At 41.5% G+C, this 19,921-nt stretch overlaps 1 protein-coding gene across 4 annotated transcripts in view; it reads left to right on the top strand.

Annotated features, from left to right (window-relative positions):
- Positions 1-19,921, top strand: part of LOC140581466 (protein NLRC3-like) — a 114,058-nt gene that overhangs the window by 71,092 nt on the left and 23,045 nt on the right. The window contains exon 1 of one of the 4 annotated variants that reach the window (XM_072704149.1): positions 5,552-5,745. The exons of 2 other annotated variants lie outside the window; for them this stretch is intronic. The gene's annotated coding sequence lies outside the window, so the exon portion shown is untranslated. Of the gene's footprint in view, positions 1-5,551; positions 5,746-13,062; positions 13,084-19,921 lie in introns of those variants that run through there. One more of the 4 variants, XM_072704150.1, reaches the window with a different exon arrangement.

The following is a 19,921-nucleotide window of genomic DNA, read 5'->3' as shown; positions in this document are numbered from 1 at the left end:
TCCTGGGGCCCCTTCTTTTTATCATCTACCTACTTCCCCTCGGTAATATTTTACGTAAATTTAATGTTAATTTCCACTGCTATGCGGATGACACCCAACTCTACCTCACTACAAAGCCCTCAGCCACTTTACCACCCACTACTCTCATTGATTGTATTGCTGAAATAAAATCCTGGTTTACTCTTAACTTTCTTAAACTTAACAGTGATAAAACTGAGGTTATCCTCATTGGTAGTAAATCCACATTATCCAAAACTAACAGTTTCTCTATCATAGTTGATAACTCCTCCATTTCACCATCCCCGCAGGTTAGGAGTCTGGGTGTCATCCTCGATAGCACATTATCATTTCAATCACACATTAATAACATTACTCGGTCAGCCTACTTTCATTTAAGAAATATTAATCGTCTCCGTCCATCTCTTACCCCCTATTCTGCAGCCATTCTTGTTCACAGTCTAGTGACTTCCCGTCTAGACTACTGCAATTCACTTCTCTTGGGTCTCCCTCACAAGTCCCTTCGTAAACTTCAACAAGTCCAGAATTCAGCTGCCCGAATTATTACCCGAACCCCATCTGTCCACCACATCACTCCTGTTCTTCAGCAGTTACACTGGCTCCCTATACAGTTCCGTATCCAGTTTAAAGTCCTCTTGCTGACATTCAAAGCCATCCACAACCTTTCTCCCCCCTATTTATCTGACCTCCTTCATGTTTCCATTCCATCTCGCTCTCTCAGATCCTCTTCCTCATTATATTTGTCTGTTCCACCTGCCCGTCTTACCACAATGGGGAGCAGAGCATTTAGCCGCTCTGCTCCCCGCCTCTGGAACTGCCTCCCATCTCATCTTAGAAATATGGACTCATTTCCTCATTTCAAATATGGACTCAAAACCTATCTGTTCAAACAAGCCTATTCATTGTAAACTCCTTTTATTTGTCATTTATATTCATTTTAATGTATTTCTTGCATTGTACCTTTTGTAGTGTGTATAAATTTTTATGTATGCCTGTACGGTGACCTTGAGTGTCAGAAAGGCGCCTTTTTAAATAAAATGTATTATTATTATTATTAATGCGTGACACTTGAGTGCCCTGCCCCCCGCATTCAGCGGATCCTGCTCCGCCGCTTCCACCTTGGCCGTACGCGTCCGTGTAAGTATCCAGGCTGGTACAGTAGGTGGCTATTAACTCTGTATAACTCGGGACAGTTATGAACTCGGGGAAAATTAAACTCCGAAATTAAACTTGAGAGCCCTGAAATAAGGTGCAACCTGAGCGAGCAGAACTCAGCGCTGTGCCCCCCAGCGGCGCTGCGGTGACTGAGGGTTTCCCGTCGGGTGCAGGATGTGACCCAGCGGTCGCTCAGTTACCGTCCGCACCGCAGCACTGCGGGTACAGGAACTATGTAGTTGTTGTTTAACGTGCAATGAAACATTAGCCCAAACTAAAACTGAGTGAAATTAAAAACTATTCCTTTTTAACTTTGCTGCTAGAAGAACTATGAAAATGGACGTAGTTCATGAATTGCTATTCTGACTGCAGCCATTTTATTTTATTTTTTGGTTTAAAAAAAAAAAAAAAAAACTAATGTGAAACATGCTTGATCAATGATGCATTGTATATGATTCCAAATTACTAGAAAAAAAAACATATTTTTTCTTTTTTGGGAATCCTGATTTACTTATTACTTATTTACATGAGTTTCTTTTTTTTTTTAAATCCACACCATTTAGGAATAAGATCATGGGATACACTCACATCGACACTGCAGTGATAAAGATACAGCACTGAACACAATGGAAAGGCGGGGTCTCACTCTGACGTCTCTCTCCTTCCTCTGGATGGATTTGTATATAACTTTAGTGGCACCTGTGTATATTAGGATAGATCAATATAATCACTTCATATTCTATAAAAAATTCATAAATCTCTTTCAAAGTGAAAATGTTTTATATTGATATAATGAACCCCTTAATCCAAAGAAGCACAAATATTTTATCAGTGTGTTCTTGGAAAAGAAGGTCAGAGCTTATAGGTGCTGCAACTGACTTGCTGCAGAAAGCGAGATGTTCTAAACACAATTTACAGCTTGGAGGAGAAGCGACTCGTGCAGCCACCTGCGATTCTCCTCTGTGACTCCTGGCAAATCCTACGACAAAGCCAGCAGACGGACAGCTTGTCTGTCATCTGCAGAAAGCTCAGCATCTCCAGCAACCTGGGAAATGTGAGTAACCTCAAGGCCAAATGCATAGACACTGTTCAAGTGTAACGTAATTCATATAAAAACAAGAGATTTACATTAATCAGGGAAGTAGAGTTTGGTGACACTTTACTTGACGGGACAGAAATACTTAGTAATAACTCAGTTACTACAGCAGATCCTTGGGAGTTCCTTCAGTAGTTCACAAAGGTTTACAGAAACCTCTTCATCTGACATGGTGGAGAGTTAGACTTGCAGTATGTTGTTCGGTTCTTTACCAGTATGAAGCTGTGCTGCAGAGTTTAGACAAAATGGCCTCAGAATCAACAGATATGGCAACAAGGGTAAATGGACTTCTAGAGGGGTTTCAGAAGGGTACACCAATACTGGCACGACTTCTGCCTCGTGTACGACGTATTCCCAAAGGCATTAGAGGTGCAGCAGATCCACATGTGGCAGGCTCAGCTGTGGAGAACTACAGAGCAGATGACTATAAGATGCTGGATGTTGTAGATCTTTAACTTGGAGAGCGATTTGACCAGGCAGATTTTAAAGAAATTGTGAAACTTGAACATCTATTCATGAAAAGGGATATGGGTGATGTAGTAGACAAATACCCAGAGCTGAATAGAGAGATTTTAACCATTGAGCTTAGAATGTCCCACTCAAAGTATTCTTCCAGCTCTTGTGCTGAGGCGGCTGACGTCATTAACAGAATAGCAACAGAGGTGCCAGAGATGTTTTGTCAGATGGAAGCTCTGGTGAGGTTAATATTTGTGGTTTCTGTGTTCTCTGCTGAGGCAGAGTGAAGTTTTAGTGCCCTGAGACGCCTTAAGCCATGGTTACAATCAACAATGTCGTCTGTCATGTCCACAAAGAGAAACTAGATCAGTTAGACCAGGGGTGGGCAAACTTTTTGACTCGTGGGCCGCAGAGGGTTCTAAAATTTGACAGAAGGGCCGGACCAGGAGCAGATGGATGGAGTGTTTTGGTAATTCACCTCATAAGAGAAAAAATAACATGGGATATGTAGAAAACGTGCTTTAATTTCAATAGAAAATTAACAAAAGTAACACAACAAAATATCGCTTCCAAGTCCCACAGTATTTCTTTATTGAAATGACTCTTAAAACACTGAAAATTCAATTGACAAAATACAGCTTTTTTTAAATTACTAACAGTTACCATTTTGAAGCATTTAAAGTTTTGATATCCTTCAGGACATTATCATCACTCTCCTCCTGAACATTTCAAAAATGGTTGGAGATGCAGATCATCGGAACAGTGACAGCATGCCAGTATGTGGCCATGTTATATATATCTGGTGCGCATTGTTTATATTGAGAAGGCAGTGCACCTGCACACCACTTATGTGCGCACCTTAACAGAAATGACATGTAACACGTAAATCCACGTAAATATGATTACACCTCCGGAAGAAGGCGCTTCAGTTCACCGAAGCTGAATACAGCGCTTTAATTGCTGAGGCTGGGTACTGGATCCAGCAGCCCGAGATTCGGGAGGACCCCGCAGCATGTGCACTCGCTGCTCATACAGGGGAAATCCTGACGAGGATTTCCGCGACGAAGGACGCCTTCCTGGCAGAGGAGGTTCGTTTAAACCTGCAGCAGCTTAGAAGCATGGCGGCAGAGGCAAACCGGTGGCAGGTGGCCGCAAACAGCGGTTTGTCTTTAGACCCGCCGACTGAACTGCCTGAGGGAATCCCAATTTCGGAAAAAAACGAGCCGGGCGTCACAGGTTGAGCTGTCAAAGAGGGAAAATGCTGAGTAATGATGCGTTCATACGGTGTCGGAATGATCGTAAAAATCACTTTCCCACTGGGAAAAACAACTCGGCAAGACGGATCTTCCGACACCACTTGAACGCAGCATAAGACAGCGCACCTCAACAAAGGTCAGTGTATCAGAGTGTCCCATCTATCGAGAACATTAACAAGGTTTACCATTATAATTGAGTCTAATTCGGGGGGGCGAATTAAAAAGCTTAACGGGCCGTAGTTTGCCCATCCCTGAGTTAGACGAACAGCAGTCTGCCAGTAATTTGTGTTATTTAATGATAGAAGAATGAATGTGTTTGGGTCCTTCAGTAAGGTCTGAAATTAAGATTGAATGTGGAACTATTGTTTATTATTTGGAGTTTAACTGTGCAAATAATAAGTAAAGATATTCCTAAAAAGCCTGTGCTGCTTTCTGCCAAAGCCTTTGACTTGCATAGGTGTGAGTCATGACCAGCCACCTCTCATTTCAATGTAATCCCCCCCCTCACGCCCATGCCTATCCTACACTGCTAGTGTCTGAGAGGTGGTAGAGTTCTATTCTGACCATTTTACCAAAGTCTCATGGTCGATGATAACTTGGAACTGAGAGCATTCTCAGCCTTAGGAGACCAGACTTCCATTCCTCCCACTGTGGACTTAAGTCCTGAGGAAGTAGATCATCCCATCCCATATTTCCTGTAAAACACACTTCCCACCCAGGATGAATGTAGCCACAAACCAAAGTGGATCGTACAAGGAAGCTACGACTGACAGAATGCCACGGCGTATGCCTGGCTTGTCTTTTAGCTTTATATTAAAGGTAAAACAGTTACTCTGTTGACCACTGAACACCAAGAGCATGTTCAACTGATGCAGAATTAGGGTTAAGGTTGAAGCATTCAACACTTCCTGCTCTTTCAGAAGGCTCCACACAAAAAAGGATTTCACTCTCATTTGAGCTGAATTTGTGAAACTGCAAACCTCCACATTTACGCAATTCTTGTGCTTCAACAATCACTTTCCTGGCCTCATTCAAATGAACCATCATTATCAACATAAAATCTATTTTCAACAAATGTGGCTACAGATGGATAATCCGCTCTGCATTACTGTGCCAGATATTTCAAACCAAAGTTGGCACAACCTGAAGAAGAGGCTGGACCAAAGAGAGGGGCTGCCGTCTGATATTCCTTTGGCTCATGCTTCAAGTCTCCAAGCTTCCAGCATAGAAACTTAAGGTCGGTGTGCAGCTTTGGTGTGACAAAGAACTGGTGGAAAAATCTATCAATATCACAAACAATGGCCACAGCTTCTTTTTTAAAACTACAGAGGACACCCATCAAAAAGTTAACCAGATCAATGCTTGTCAAGAGTGTCGTTCAGTGAGATGCCATGAAATTCAACTGAAACCTTCCTTTGCTACTTCCACAGCCCTTTCCTTTCTTCATGCAAACAGGTTGGATGACACATTCCACAGTTGTGCCGTGTCCTGCAGTCTTTGGTGATGTGTCCCTTCCACATGAATCCAAAACAAAGATGAGTTTGATGCATAAATGCCTTTTTAGCTTCCATAGATTTAGCAGCAAAAACTGGGCACTTAACAATGCTGTGTGTTTCGTCTTTGCGACAGGAGCATGCCAGCCTTAACTTCATAAAGGATGAAGCTTCTGGCGTCTTGGATATGCATCCTTAGTTAAATGTGGAAACAGTGGGGTTACAGGCTCTGCAGGCTTCTTTCAGCATAGACTCTGTGAAGCGTAGAAAGGTAGGATATTCTCTAGATGAATTGAGTTCTTCCACAGCAAGTCTGCTCCACTTCTGTACAATCCACTCAGGTAAGTTTTACACGAGCTTGCGGTTTTCTTCACAGCCATTTAGAATGGTCAATCCATTAACATGGGGAACAGCTTTGTGAAAAGTCTGCAAACACTTTAAGTGGCAGAAAATAATTTGGGCCAGACTTAGGCCATTTCATGAGCTTGTCTCAAAAAGCTTTCTGTACTGCAAATGGATGTCCATACCTGTCCTGTAACACTGCCCAGGCCCTCTTGTACGCATCTTCAGAGCTCCTGTAATAGAACCCGTCCACAGCCTTACATGCCTCTCTTCTAAGGCAGTGGTTCTCAAACTGGGGGCCCACCAGATGGCGCTAGGGGGGCCGCATCGAAATTGTAGAATCTAAAAAAAAAATTATCTGTATGTACCGTATTTTTCGGACCATAAGACGCACCTTTTCCTCCCCCAAAGGGGGGAGAAAAAGTCACTGCGTCTTATGGTCCGAATATTGCTCTGCTCACATACTTTAACCCTCTGGGGTCGAGTGCATAGTTGGCGACGCAGCGTACTTCTCGCGTCTATTTCAGTTTATATCTCGCTGAAATCTTAATGTAGAATCATGAAAAAACGCTGGCTAAATCCGTAATCTGTCTTCTTTTCAAAACGTCCATTGTCGGAAGTATTACAGTTTTTAAAATTAGGTTAAATCGGCAAAAAATTAAACTATGTCCCCTTATACTTTGTTTTACCTGCATCGGGGGCGTGTAGTACCGCTGTCATCCGAATATCGCTATTCACATTCTAAATAGCCGCATTAGCGCGTATTCAAATCGCATTCGCATGGTAATTTGGTGAACAACGCAACGGTGAAACACGATCCAAATACATCCCCAAAGCGGGGGGAGGGATGTGGCCAGGTGTCAATGTATCATTCATACACATGAAAGTTTTTTGTTACTGAAGTGTCTCCTTGTTTCTTTGTACTTTTATTGTTTTTTACTGACTTTATTTGTTAATAACAGTGATAATGGTTCTTAATGCTGCTGTTGACTACTGTTCACTGTACATGGTTGACGTAAAATATTGTAGGACACTATTTGGTTCAGAATCTTTTTTTTCTTCATTTCCCTCCCCTACAACTAGGTGCGTCTTATGGTCCGAAAAATACGGTAAATCAGGCTTGTCAACCTATGTAAAATATAATGTATTTTTAAAAAAAATAGAAGCATAAAAAAAATGTAAATATAAATTTTACATAGCACACTACGCTGCTATGGACATCATAAATTACTGTTCAGTATTCAGTACTTTTGTTGCACTTTTCAGACAATGTTAGTTTTACTGTCAAAACTGTTTTAATACAATGTTATATTTTGTGAAATGTAAATTTAACAAACCAGAGAAATAAAGACTACAAACAGAATCTAAAATCTAAAATTAAGTAAAATTGTAAGTTTGAGGATGGTTTGCGTCATGATTTTTTTTTGAGGAGGGGGGCCACAAAAGGATTCACCCTACACAAGGGGGCCTCCTGCTGAAAAAGTTTGAGAACCACTGCTCTAAGGTATCTATTCAGATAACGCATCTCCTCACTAGCAGGAATAGATTCCCTGTCAATAAGAATTGAGAATGACATCTTAGTCAACAAACTTCAAAAGATCACCAGCAAATGTCATTGGGTCAGGAACAGGCAGATGATTTAAGCTTAGTGAGCTTGAAATTGCTTCACTTGGGCTGGCGAACTGTAAGATGGCATTTCAGGCTGGGATAATACAGCTTGAAAGATTGATAGTCTGTTTTAATCCAAAATTTGGATAATTCTGCTATTAGCTTTGTTGTTTAGCTCCCCTTAAATTCTCAACATCACCTTCCAGTTCACTGTATGTCCAAACTCAAACTGCAGCCACTTTAACATCCATGTTTGCCTGCATCATTTTTAGCTTATTTTCCTCCTCAGCTTGACGTCTGCTTGCTTCTGCTTTATTTCTGTCAGCGTTTGTGATTCCTTGAGTTTCCATTCACGTTGCAGCTTACTTAGCCTACGTTCACACTGCTATACTGAAGTGACTCAAATCGGATTTTTTGCCTTAATGTGACACAGATCTGATCTTTTCAAATCAGATTTGTGCCACTTTCATATGTGGTACTAAATCTGATACGTATCTGATTCACGGCTATGTCACCTGAATGTGACGCTCAGATCGGAATTCATGTGGCTTTTTGCTTATACGCATGCGCTGACATCATCAGCCTGCACTGGCAGCGCAGGAAGGTAAAAATGGAGGAGAGCTGCGATAACAGAAAACAGTAAAAGTTAGCCGCCTGACTTTTTTCTCCTTTTTGACCTGTTCATGTACAGCTGATTCACTGCTTGTCGTCCTCCAGAGCAAAGTGCGATACATGCGTGAGCTACTATCGCCTCCATTTTTAATGCCATGAGTCGTGCCACAGATATTACGTTTTTTGTTGTTGGTGACGCAATTGACCCGTGTAAAAACGTATCAGTGTGTGCATGCGTGACATTTCGGAGGACCGATGCGTTCACATTACAGTCAGATACAGGTCACTTGTAGTTTTGAATGTGAACAGTCAAGATAGACAAATACGAGCTGAACAAAAAATCGGAACTGAACGGTGTGGCTGGCAGTGTGAACGTAGCCTAAGTTTCACTTGTTGAGCTTGTATTTCTTGCATGGAATTTGCTTGTTCTAATTTGACTGCAATTTCTGCCTCTGCATCGACTAGCTTGCTAGGAATCTTCTAGCTAGTGCTTGACAAATTATCTGATTTTGCTGAGACGACATTTCCAGTGTTCATGCCACCAAAGATAAACAATGAGGAATATGAATCTAATACCATCCTCACCTACTTTTTCAACTACTACTTTGAAAGCCTCATGAAGTACTTCTAGACGTTTGCTTACAAGATCACATATTTCAGTAGTCAGAGTATTACAAGCATCTAATCTCCTCACAGTGTCTGGAGTGCTGGTAGAGTTACGCTGAAGGGGCTGATAGTTTTGATTTACACAGTCATATCCACTTTGAACGTGTTGAATTATTTTGTCATCCTCTTCCTGTTGGACAGAATGCTTTCAGTCTTGTCCTAGACTCTTGCTGTCATCTTCTAGGAATCACAAGCTCTCATTAATGTCTTCTCATGCCTCATGGTGTCGTCTTCACCAATTTGCCTGCCTTTCTCTATTAAACATCTTTCACGAGAACTTGACTCCACTCCTTCGATATCAGCAGGGTTACCCTTTTCTCGTAATGCTAGCATTTTATATTTCAACACTTTCATTTACTATTAACTTTGAGTGGCTGCATCCAGCTTCAAATTGCACTATATGTAACGCTCACATCAGACATTAACCTTTAAACACCCAAATGTCCATATGGAGCTGCACTAACCTTTAAATATTTTCGAAAAAGCTCCAGTAAAGTTTCATAGCATTAAGCGTATCAGTCACTGAGGTTTAACGTACAAAAATCCCACCCAAAATGTACACACTATACCATACAATTTCAAAACCTGATGTGAACCCATTCAACCATCCAAGCATTTGACCATGGCTTGTTTAGAAGGTGTGAAAACCTGTTTTTTTTTGTTTTTTTTTTTAAAAAAACAAAAGGCCAAAACTCTATGTAGATTAAAAGTTCCTTTTAACCAACGTCTCTCAGAGCATCTGAAGCCTGAATTCATGGGGCAAACAAACACAGGTCCTCACAGACGACAAGGACAGCAGCATGCAGCACGGCAGATGACTCAAACAGCATCGAGTTTTCACTGTAGCAGCCCTTGGAGTAAAAAATGAGACTCGACTGGTGCTTAAATATTTCCTTTATTTTGTCCGTCGCTGGTCACCAAACACAGCTGATGCACCATTTAACCTTTCCTTGTCATTCAGCACCGTGAAAACTGTATTAAACATATAAATACACATTTAAATGTTTCACAAACTCATTTCACACCTTTTTAACATTTACATCAATAATACAGGATCATTACCTGACACTACAAGTGAATAAATATCAAATAGCAACTACACAAACAAATCACCACTCAACACTAAGTAAATGAGACTGTACCTCACCTTTTACATACACTCACCTAAAGGATTATTAGGAACACCTGTTCAATTTCTCATTAATGCAATTATCTAATCAACCAATCACATGGCAGTTGCTTCAATGCATTTAGGGGTGTGGTCCTGGTCAAGACAATCTCCTGAACTCCAAACTGAATGTCAGAATGGGAAAGAAAGGTGATTTAAGCAATTTTGAGCGTGGCACGGTTGTTGGTGCCAGACGGGCCGGTCTGAGTATTTCACAATCTGCTCAGTTACTGGGATTTTCACGCACAACCATTTCTAGGGTTTACAAAGAATGGTGTGCAAAGGGAAAAACATCCAGTATGCGGCAGTCCTGTGGGCGAAAATGCCTTGTTGATGCTAGAGGTCAGAGGAGAATGGGCCGACTGATTCAAGCTGATAGAAGAGCAACTTTGACTGAAATAACCACTCGTTACAACTGAGGTATGCAGCAAAGCATTTGTGAAGCCACAACACGCACAACCTTGAGGCGGATGGGCTACAACAGCAGAAGACCCCACCGGGTACCACTCATCTCCACTACAAATAGGAAAAAGAGACTACAATTTGCACAAGCTCACCAAAATTGGACAGTTAAAGACTGGAAAAATGTTGCCTGGTCTGATGAGTCTCGATTTCTGTTGAGACATTCAAATGGTAGAGTCAGAATTTGGCGTAAACAGAATGAGAACATGGATCCATCATGCCTTGTTAACACTGTGCAGGCTGGTGGTGGTGGTGTAATGGTGTGGGGGATGTTTTCTTGGCACACTTTAGGCCCCTTAGTGCTAATTGGGCATTGTTTAAATGCCACGGCCTACCTGAGCATTGTTTCTGACCATGTCCATCCCTTTATGATCACCATGTACCCATCCTCTGATGACTACTTCCAGCAGGATAATGCACCATGTCACAAAGCTCGAATCATTTCAGATTGGTTTCTTGAACATGACAATGAGTTCACTGTACTAAAATGCCCCCCACAGTCACCAGATCTCAACCCAATAGAGCATCTTTGGGATGTGGTGGAACGGGAGCTTCGTGCCCTGGATGTGCATCCCACAAATCTCCATCAACTGCAAGATGCTATCCTATCAATATGGGCCAACATTTCTAAAGAATGCTTTCAGCACCTTGTTGAATCAATGCCACGTAGAATTAAGGCAGTTCTGAAGGCGAAAGGGGGTCAAACACCGTATTAGTATGGTGTTCCTAATAATCCTTTAGGTGAGTGTATAATAACCGTTTAACTGCAGACAACTGAGAAAGCAAAAAAACAAAAAATCTGTAGGGTTAAAAAATAATGAATCACATTAGTAACATACAATAGATTCAATGACCAAAATACAAGCACAAATAAAGTTTTCCTAACAGTGAACTGACGAAAACCAACAAGCTAATTAGCAAACTATTAAGAGCCAAATGTCTCGTCATCCTATTAAAACAGCTGTGTGAAGCTGCCCCCCCCCCCCCCCTACAATCGGCACAAATAAAAATTCCATTGTATTTGATTAGTGCTGCGTTTGTACCTGTTTGTGCCGCAAAAATTAAGATTTGTGCTGCTTTCGTTTTAAAGATAATAGCTATTATTTTTTCCAGACAATTACATAACCCAGCCCCCCCACAAAGGCGTTCGGACGTGAAACTGGGCTCGTTCGTTAGTGCTGCGTTTGTGTTCATTTGTGCTGCAAAAATCAGTGTTCTATCTCTTTTACTCTTTGAGATATTAAAGGTTTTTTGTAAAGGTCAAAAGTTCAACCAGCCCCCCTACAAAGGCTTTCGGATGTAAAACCGGGCTCATTCGTTAGTGCTGCGTTTGTGCCGCAAATATCGTTGTCCTATCTGTTATAGTTTTTGAGATTTTAAAGGTCAAGAGTTCAGCCAACCCCCCTACAAAGGTGTTTGGACGTGAAACTGGGCTCATTCGTTAGTGCTGCGTTTGTGCCGCAAAAATCGCTGTCCTATCTTTTATAGTTTTTGAGATATTATTGATTATTTATGCTGGTCACCAAAAGTTCAGCCAGCCCCCCTGCAATGGCGTTCAGGTGTGAAACTGGGCTCGTTCATTAGTGCTGCCTTTGTGCTCATCTGTGCTGCAAAAATCAGTGTTCTATTTCTTTTATTTTATGAGATATTAAAGGTTTTTTGTAAAGGTCAAAAGTTCAACCAGCCCCCCTACTAAGGCGTTTGGACATGAAACCAGGCTCATTCATTAGTGCTGCGTTTGTGCTAGTCTCTGCCGCAAAAATCAATGTTCTATCTCTTTTACTTTCTAAGATATTAAAGGTTTTTTGTAAAGGTCAAAAGTTCAACCAGCCCCACTACAAAGGCGTTTGGATGTGAAACTGGGCTCATTAAAACACGAGAAAGAATAATATATAAAAAATGAACTAAACACCTTAATGTGAAATGCCAAAATAAGTCATTTTAAAAAGCAAACCGTAATATTTTCTGCTTATAAAAAAATTAGAAGGTTGTCAAGTTTCATCCAAACTTTGGAGTGAGATTACATTGGGGGTGAAGCATGTGTCTCACAGTCAATGCGTGACACTTGAGTGCCCTGCCCCCCGCATTCAGCGGATCCTGCTCCGCCACTTCCACCTTGGCCGTACGCGTCCGTGTAAGTATCCAGCCTGGTAGGTGGCTATATTAACTCTGTATAACTCGCCGCAGTTATGAACTCGGCGGAAATTAAACTCCGAAATGAAACTTGAGAGCCCTGAAATAAGGTGCAGCCTGAGAGAGCAGAACTGCGGTGACTGAGGGTTTCCTGTCGGGTGCAGGATGTGACCCCGCGGTCCCTCAGTTACCGTCCGCACTGCAGGTACAGGAAATATGTAGTTATTATATAGCGTGCAATACAACATTAACCCAATAAAATATATTCTAAAATACAACTAAAATTGTATTTTAGCTTTGCTGCTAGAAGAACTGTGAGAATGGATGTAGTTCATGAGTTGGTTGCTATTCTGACTGCAGCCATTTCTTAAATGTATTTTTAAGTTAAAAGAACAAATGTGAAACATGTTTGATCAATGATGCACTGCATATGATTCCAAATTACCAGAAAAAAAGCCTATGCTTTATTTTTTGGGGAATCCTGATATTCTTTATATTTTAGTTTCTTTTTTTTAATCCACAGCATTTAGGAATAAGATTATGGGATACAGTGAGGCCCACGATACACTCACATCGACACTGCAGTGATAAAGATACAGCACTGAACACGATGGAAAGGTGGGGTCTCACTCTGACGTCCCTCTCCTTCCTCTGGTGAGAAGGGCCACATACGGCGCTGCGCCCCCTGCTGGCGGCTTGTTTGTCTCTCTCCCCCTGTCTAATTTAGATGCGGTGCACCTGCTTACCTGGGGACGGGTCTATAAGACCTTCCTGGTTAAGCCTGAGAGGAGCAACCGATCCTGTGGCAGCTGCCACCCGGTTTCATTGTCCTTTTCTTTTACGGTCTGTCCTGTTTGTGTTCTTTGATAATAAGTTACTCCTTGACAGCCGGTCCATCCTGGGTCTGAGTCTGTTTATGTTGCGCCTGGCAGTAGACAGTGTTGTGCTCCAAACTGCCCCCCTGCCCTGAATTGCCTCCCCAGACGAAATTGCTGTTTATATCCCTCTAGTCAATATTTCTCTCACACTGTTCATGTGTAATGTATGACATTGTCTGTCTCTATACAGTATAGATGTTTAGAGTGAGTTAGTGAAAATCTGGTGACTTTTGATTGATTGTGGTGTTTGGTTCAATGTTATATCATTTCTGGGTATAAAGCTAATCACCACAATATGTGAAAAGACAGAAAACAAAGAATATTTCAGCACTTACAGCGAGCGGTCGCTGCTTCTGGACAGGAGGAGCGAATTTGTTCTTTGTAATCAGCTTTTAAAATGTATTTTTTATATATTGATGTAAGAGTGCCTGTGTGTCAGGCAGGTAACACCCAGGAATGTAAGCTCAAGAGGATTAAGAGTTAACCTTAGTGTAGCAATATGTGCCTGAACATTGTGCTCATTAGATTGAGCAGAAATGCAGGCTAGAGAACAGAAATGTAAGTTTGAAGCGCGCTTGACAGACAGAGCAGGAAAACCACAAAGAAGCTACAGATGGGTGGGGGCTGCATGCAGGTGGCCAGACCCATGAGATAGAGGGTGTGCAAAGTACATATGCTCCATGCTTGCAAGATGCACACTGCATAAAGTATATATGATTAAGTGTATGTGCCCCACCCCAGCCGGTTTGATCCGGTTCTGGGAGTGGATGCAAGCTATCTGTGTACCACTATAAAAGGTATGTTAACTTAAAGTTCTTAGTATACCTTAACTTATGGGGACACAATGTCCCCACAACATGATGAATATCCATTTTATTCCCTTATGGGGACCAGTTTCCAGTTTTGGCCTGGTTAAAAATGCAAAAACTCTTGTATTTTGTTTGGTTACTTATGGTTAGGGCTGGGTAGGGGATAAGGTTGTCATAGTTACCGTTAGCATTTTTCCCATAGAAATGAATGAGCTGTCCCCATAAAGAAAGATATGTTTACCCGACGTGTGTGTGTTTTATTTGAGATTCCCAACCATAGAGGATTGTGGCATCAACAGATTCAAAACTCACTGGCTTCCATTGACCTGCCAGCCACAGCTGGGTCACTTTGCAGCCATGAACTTACAGAAATGTTCTTTTATTAAGAATGGATGGCAAAGTTCTCCTAAGGCAGAAGACTGTCTGTGTTTGAATGAAAAATTATATGCGCCGGAAAAAAATTCAGAAATACTGTGTGAATGTTTACCTTTATTTAAATATTCTGATCATGTTTTTCCTGTAACTTCATGCCTCCAGAGCGGCACAGTGTTTGATCGTCTGGAGATCATGAGTTTAAATCACGATAAAGTCTGGGGGGCAGAAAGCACTGACTCCCTCAGCCTGGAGGCAGTATGGGGGGGCAGAATGGGGGATCCTAGCCGGGGGGGGGGGGGGGGGGGGGTGCAAGTGACCAAACTGGCAGGTAAAATAAGTGAATTGGAATTCCTGTGTGTCAGGTTTTTTGTTTTTTACATTGTTACAATATGCAGACATGTAACTAAATATTATTTTGAATTCTTGTATATTATTTTTGTGATAAATGCAAAAAAAGAAACCTATTTAGGCAGAGCTTCTCACCTGCTCAGGCCAGACTAACTAATAACTAGCTACCAGCACAACTAGTTCAGTATTTTCATAGATTCAAAGCAAATCAAAATAAAGCGTGTCTCTTTCCATCATATATGGAAATGGCCAGTGTGTTATATCATTATCATTTAAACAAACTAAACAGTAACTGTAGTAGCTTCATTACAATTATGCCACAGGCAGGAAGACGTCTTTCACTGTTATTTGAAAGCACAGTCACCCTTCCATGCAAAGGCTGCTTATTTGGGTCCCCAAGTGATCCTGGTGAAAATGTTTCTTGGCCATCTCTGCTTTTTCACGGCCAAATAATTTGCCAGGATAACCTGTGACAATAATATATAATTACTAAAAATATGAGAATGCTTGTGTTAAACCACGTGCCAATTAAATAAGGCCTTTTGTAACACATTTTATTTACAGTACTTACCTTTTGACAAAGCCAAGAGTTAAGATCACTTCACATCTCTTTTGTTAAAAGGATATTAAGATATGAGACAAAATTATTGTTCACGTTACCAATTTCTAACGTAGCAGAGGTATAGAAGAATATGGCCGTACTTTTGGATTAGACACGGATACTGACTTTCTTAGAAAAAGCAGAGGATTAACATCAGCTACAGCGGGATCTTAATTTAATTAGTGACTGGGCTGACACCTGGCAGATGAAATTTAACATAGACAAATGTAAGGTACTCCATGTAGGCAGCAGAAATATAAAGTACCGGTATTTTATGGGACCTACTGAAATAAAGGTAGCTGATTATGAGAAAGACCTTGGTGTGTATGTTGATGCTTCCATGTCTCATTCTCGCCAGTGCGGGGAAGCAATAAAAAAGGCCAATAGGATGTTGGGGTATATCTCCAGGTGTGTGGAGTTTAAGTCAAGGGAGGTAATGCTAAGATTATACAATTCCTTGGTGAGACCTCACCTAGAATATTGTGTGCAGGTTTGGTCAACATATGTTAAAAAGGACATTGCGGCCTTAGAAAAGGTGCAGCGTAGGGCCACAAGAATGATTCCTGGTCTTAGAGGAATGTCATACGAGGAAAGGTTATTTGAGCTAAATCTGTTCAGCCTCAAGCAAAGGAGACTGAGGGGGGACATGATCCAGGTCTATAAGATTCTAACAGGTTTGGATGCTGTTCAACCGAATAGTTACTTCAGCATTAGTTCAAATACAAGAACTCGTGGCCATAGGTGGAAATTAGCAGGAGAACATTTCAAACTGGATTTAAGGAAGCACTTCTTTACACAGCGTGTAGTCAGAGTATGGAATAGTCTTCCTGATAACGTAGTGCAAGCTGAATCCTTGGGTTCCTTTAAATCAGAGCTAGATAAGATTTTAACAACTCTGAGCTATTACTTAAGTTCTCCCCAAGCGAGCTCGATGGGCCGAATGGCCTCCTCTCGTTTGTATAGTTCTTATGTTCTTATCAGTCTCTCTCAGCAGTGGCCACACTAATCAGCTGCATTTTCACAGGAAGTGACATAATGAAAATGCATTTGTATATACACTCACCTAAAGGATTATTAGGAACACCATACTAATATGGTGTTTGACCCCCTTTCGCCTTCAGAACTGCCTTAATTCTACGTGGCATTGATTCAACAAGGTGCTGAAAGCATTCTTTAGAAATGTTGGCCCATATTGATAGGATAGCATCTTGCAGTTGATGGAGATTTGTGGGATGCACATCCAGGGCACGAAGCTCCCGTTCCACCACATCCCAAAGATGCTCTATTGGGTTGAGATCTGGTGACTGTGGGGAGCATTTTAGTACAGTGAACTCATTGTCATGTTCAAGAAACCAATGTGAAATGATTCGAGCTTTGTGACATGGTGCATTATCCTGCTAGAAGTAGCCATCAGAGGATGGGTACATGGTGGTCATAAAGGGATGGACATGATCAGAAACAATGCTCAGGTAGGCCGTGGCATTTAAACGATGCCCAATTGGCACTAAGGGGCCTAAAGTGTGCCAAGAAAACATCCCCCACACCATTACACCACCACCACCAGCCTGCAGAGTGGTAACAAGGCATGATGGATCCATGTTCTCATTCTGTTTACGCCAAATTCTGACTCTACCATTTGAATGTCTCAACAGAAATCGAGACTCATCAGACCAGGCAACATTTTTCCAGTCTTCAACAGTCCAATTTTGGTGAGCTCGTGCAAATTGTAGCCTCTTTTTCCTATTTGTAGTGGAGATGAGTGGTACCCGGTGGGGTCTTCTGCTGTTGTAGCCCATCCGCCTCAAGGTTGTGCGTGTTATGGCTTCACAAATGCTTTGCTGCATACCTCGGTTGTAACGAGTGGTTATTTCAGTCAAAGTTGCTCTTCTATCAGCTTGAATCAGTCGGCCCATTCTCCTCTGACCTCTAGCATCAACAAGGCATTTTCGCCCACAGGACTGCCGCATACTGGATGTTTTTCCCTTTGCACACCATTCTTTGTAAACCCTAGAAATGGTTGTGCGTGAAAATCCCAGTAACTGAGCAGATTGTGAAATACTCAGACCGGCCCGTCTGGCACCAACAACCATGCCACGCTCAAAATTGCTTAAATCACCTTTCTTTCCCATTCTGACATTCAGTTTGGAGTTCAGGAGATTGTCTTGATCAGGACCACACCCCTAAATGCATTGAAGCAACTGCCATGTGATTGGTTGATTAGATAATTGCATTAATGAGAAATTGAACAGGTGTTCCTAATAATCCTTTAGGTGAGTGTAACTTTAGTGGCACCTGTGTATATTAGGATAGATCAATATAATCACTTCATATTCTATAAAAAGGTCATAAATCTCATTCAAGGTGAAAATGTTTCATATTGTTATAATAAATCCCTTAATCCAAAGAAGCACAAATATTTTATCAGTCTGTTCTTGGGAAAGAAGGTCAAAGCTTAGGAGCTGCAAGTGACCTGCTGCAGAAAGCGAGACGTTCTAAATGCAATTTACAGCTGGGAGGAGAAGCCGCTCGTGCAGCCACCTGCGATTCTCCTCTGTGACTCCTGGGAAATCCTACGACAAAGCCAGCAGACGGGCGGCTTGTCTGTCATCTGCAGAATGCTCAGCATCTCCAGCAACCTGGGAAATGTCAGTAACCTCAAGGTCAAATGCATAGACACTGTTCAAGTGTAACATAATTGATATAAAAACAGTAGATTTACATTAATCAGGGAAGTAGCGTTTGGTGACGCTTTACTTGATGGGGCAGGAATACTTACTACAGCAGATCCTTGGGAGTTCCTTCAGTAGTTCCTTCAGTAGTTCACAAAGGTTTACAGAATTAGCAGATATAGTAACAAATATTGTAACTGCTTGAGGTAAAACATGCATCGCGATTCATTAATGATGAATGAACATGATATCAGTATGTAACTAAGACTTAGTTTGTGGTTAATTAATATATAAGTAATAGTAAAATACCATATCATTTGTGCTCCATGAAGTAAAGTGTTACCTAGTGTTTTTATGTAATACTTGGTATTCACAGAAATACACCATTTGTGGTTCATATTTACACTTGGGGTTCAGCTTCAGGTTGTGCAGAACGTATCAGACTTATTGTGCTTCGTATGTCAATGTCAGGGCAGTCCTCAGTTTGCACTAGGGATGCAACGGTACTCGGTAAAATACCGGACCGTTCGGTACGCGCTGCACGGTCTGGTATGCCCTTGTGTACCGCGGTATTCCGTTTTTGCACTTCCTTTTGAAAATGGCGATTAATGCTTATCAGGCTCCAGTTAAACAGTAAGCGCCAATGAGCGAAAGCCCTCCACCGTGAGTTAATGTCCAATCACTGTTGTGGCTCCACCCACTTGCCTTCTCACACTGACGCTGGAGCTGAGCTCGCAGCTCGGTATGCAGACTCAGAAAAAAAGAAAAACAAACAAGTATGGCCAGCACTAGCGGAACAGTTGAGAGGCAGAAGTTTAAAGAAGCATCGGCTTCGTACAAATGTCCAGTATGGATTTTTTTTGGGTTCGCTGTAGAATACAACGACCAGGGAGTCAAAACAGTTCATAGAAATGTCACTGTTTGTAAACATTGCCTAACACGTGTCCCATACGCTAATGGGAACACGAGCAATATGGCTAAGCATCTCAAGCGTAGTCATGCTGATACAACGGTTCCTGAACGGAGGACAGACGAAAAGGTAACTGCAGGTAAACAAGTGTCTATCGAAAAAGCTTTTCAACAGACATACCCTGCTACATCCGATAAACATAAGGAAATAACCCGTGCAGTGGGAACGTTCATTGCTAAAGATTTGCAACCCTTTTCTGTTGTCGAAGATGCGGGGTTTTGCCACTTAATTAAAACGCTTGACCCACGTTATGTTGTGCCCTGCCGTACACATTTCAGCGACGTTATAATTCCCGACCTCTATGACAAAGCGCGCAAAGCCATCGAAAACGATTTGGCTCAAGCACAGAGCCTCGAGTGGAATATAGAGTGTTTAGAGCACTTTAAGAGGCACTTTAACATTTTTTAAAGTGTTTTTGTTTACATTTTGTAAGTTTGAATTTTATACATGTATAGATATTTTATACATAAATAAGAGGCAGTTTATTATTTGTTTTGTTGTGTTATTTGTAATGTTGTATTTAAACCGAACCGAAACCGTGGCCCAAATACCGAGGTACATACCGTACCGTGGGATACCTGTACCGTTGCACCCCTAGTACACACTATATCATACAATTTCAAAACCTGATGTGAACCCATTCAACCATCCAAGCATTTGACCATGGCTTGTTTAGAAGGTGTGAAAACCTGTTTTTTTTTGTTTTTTTTTTAAAAAAAACAAAAGGCCAAAACTCTATGTAGATTAAAAGTTCCTTTTAACCAACGTCTCTCAGAGCATCTGAAGCCTGAATTCATGGGGCAAAC

Source organism: Paramormyrops kingsleyae, chromosome 21 (assembly GCF_048594095.1).
Source record: "Paramormyrops kingsleyae isolate MSU_618 chromosome 21, PKINGS_0.4, whole genome shotgun sequence".
Classification (NCBI taxonomy): domain Eukaryota; kingdom Metazoa; phylum Chordata; class Actinopteri; order Osteoglossiformes; family Mormyridae; genus Paramormyrops; species Paramormyrops kingsleyae.
The sequence above is the reverse complement of the archived record's forward strand: the minus strand, read 5'-3'. Positions and strand labels throughout refer to the sequence as shown.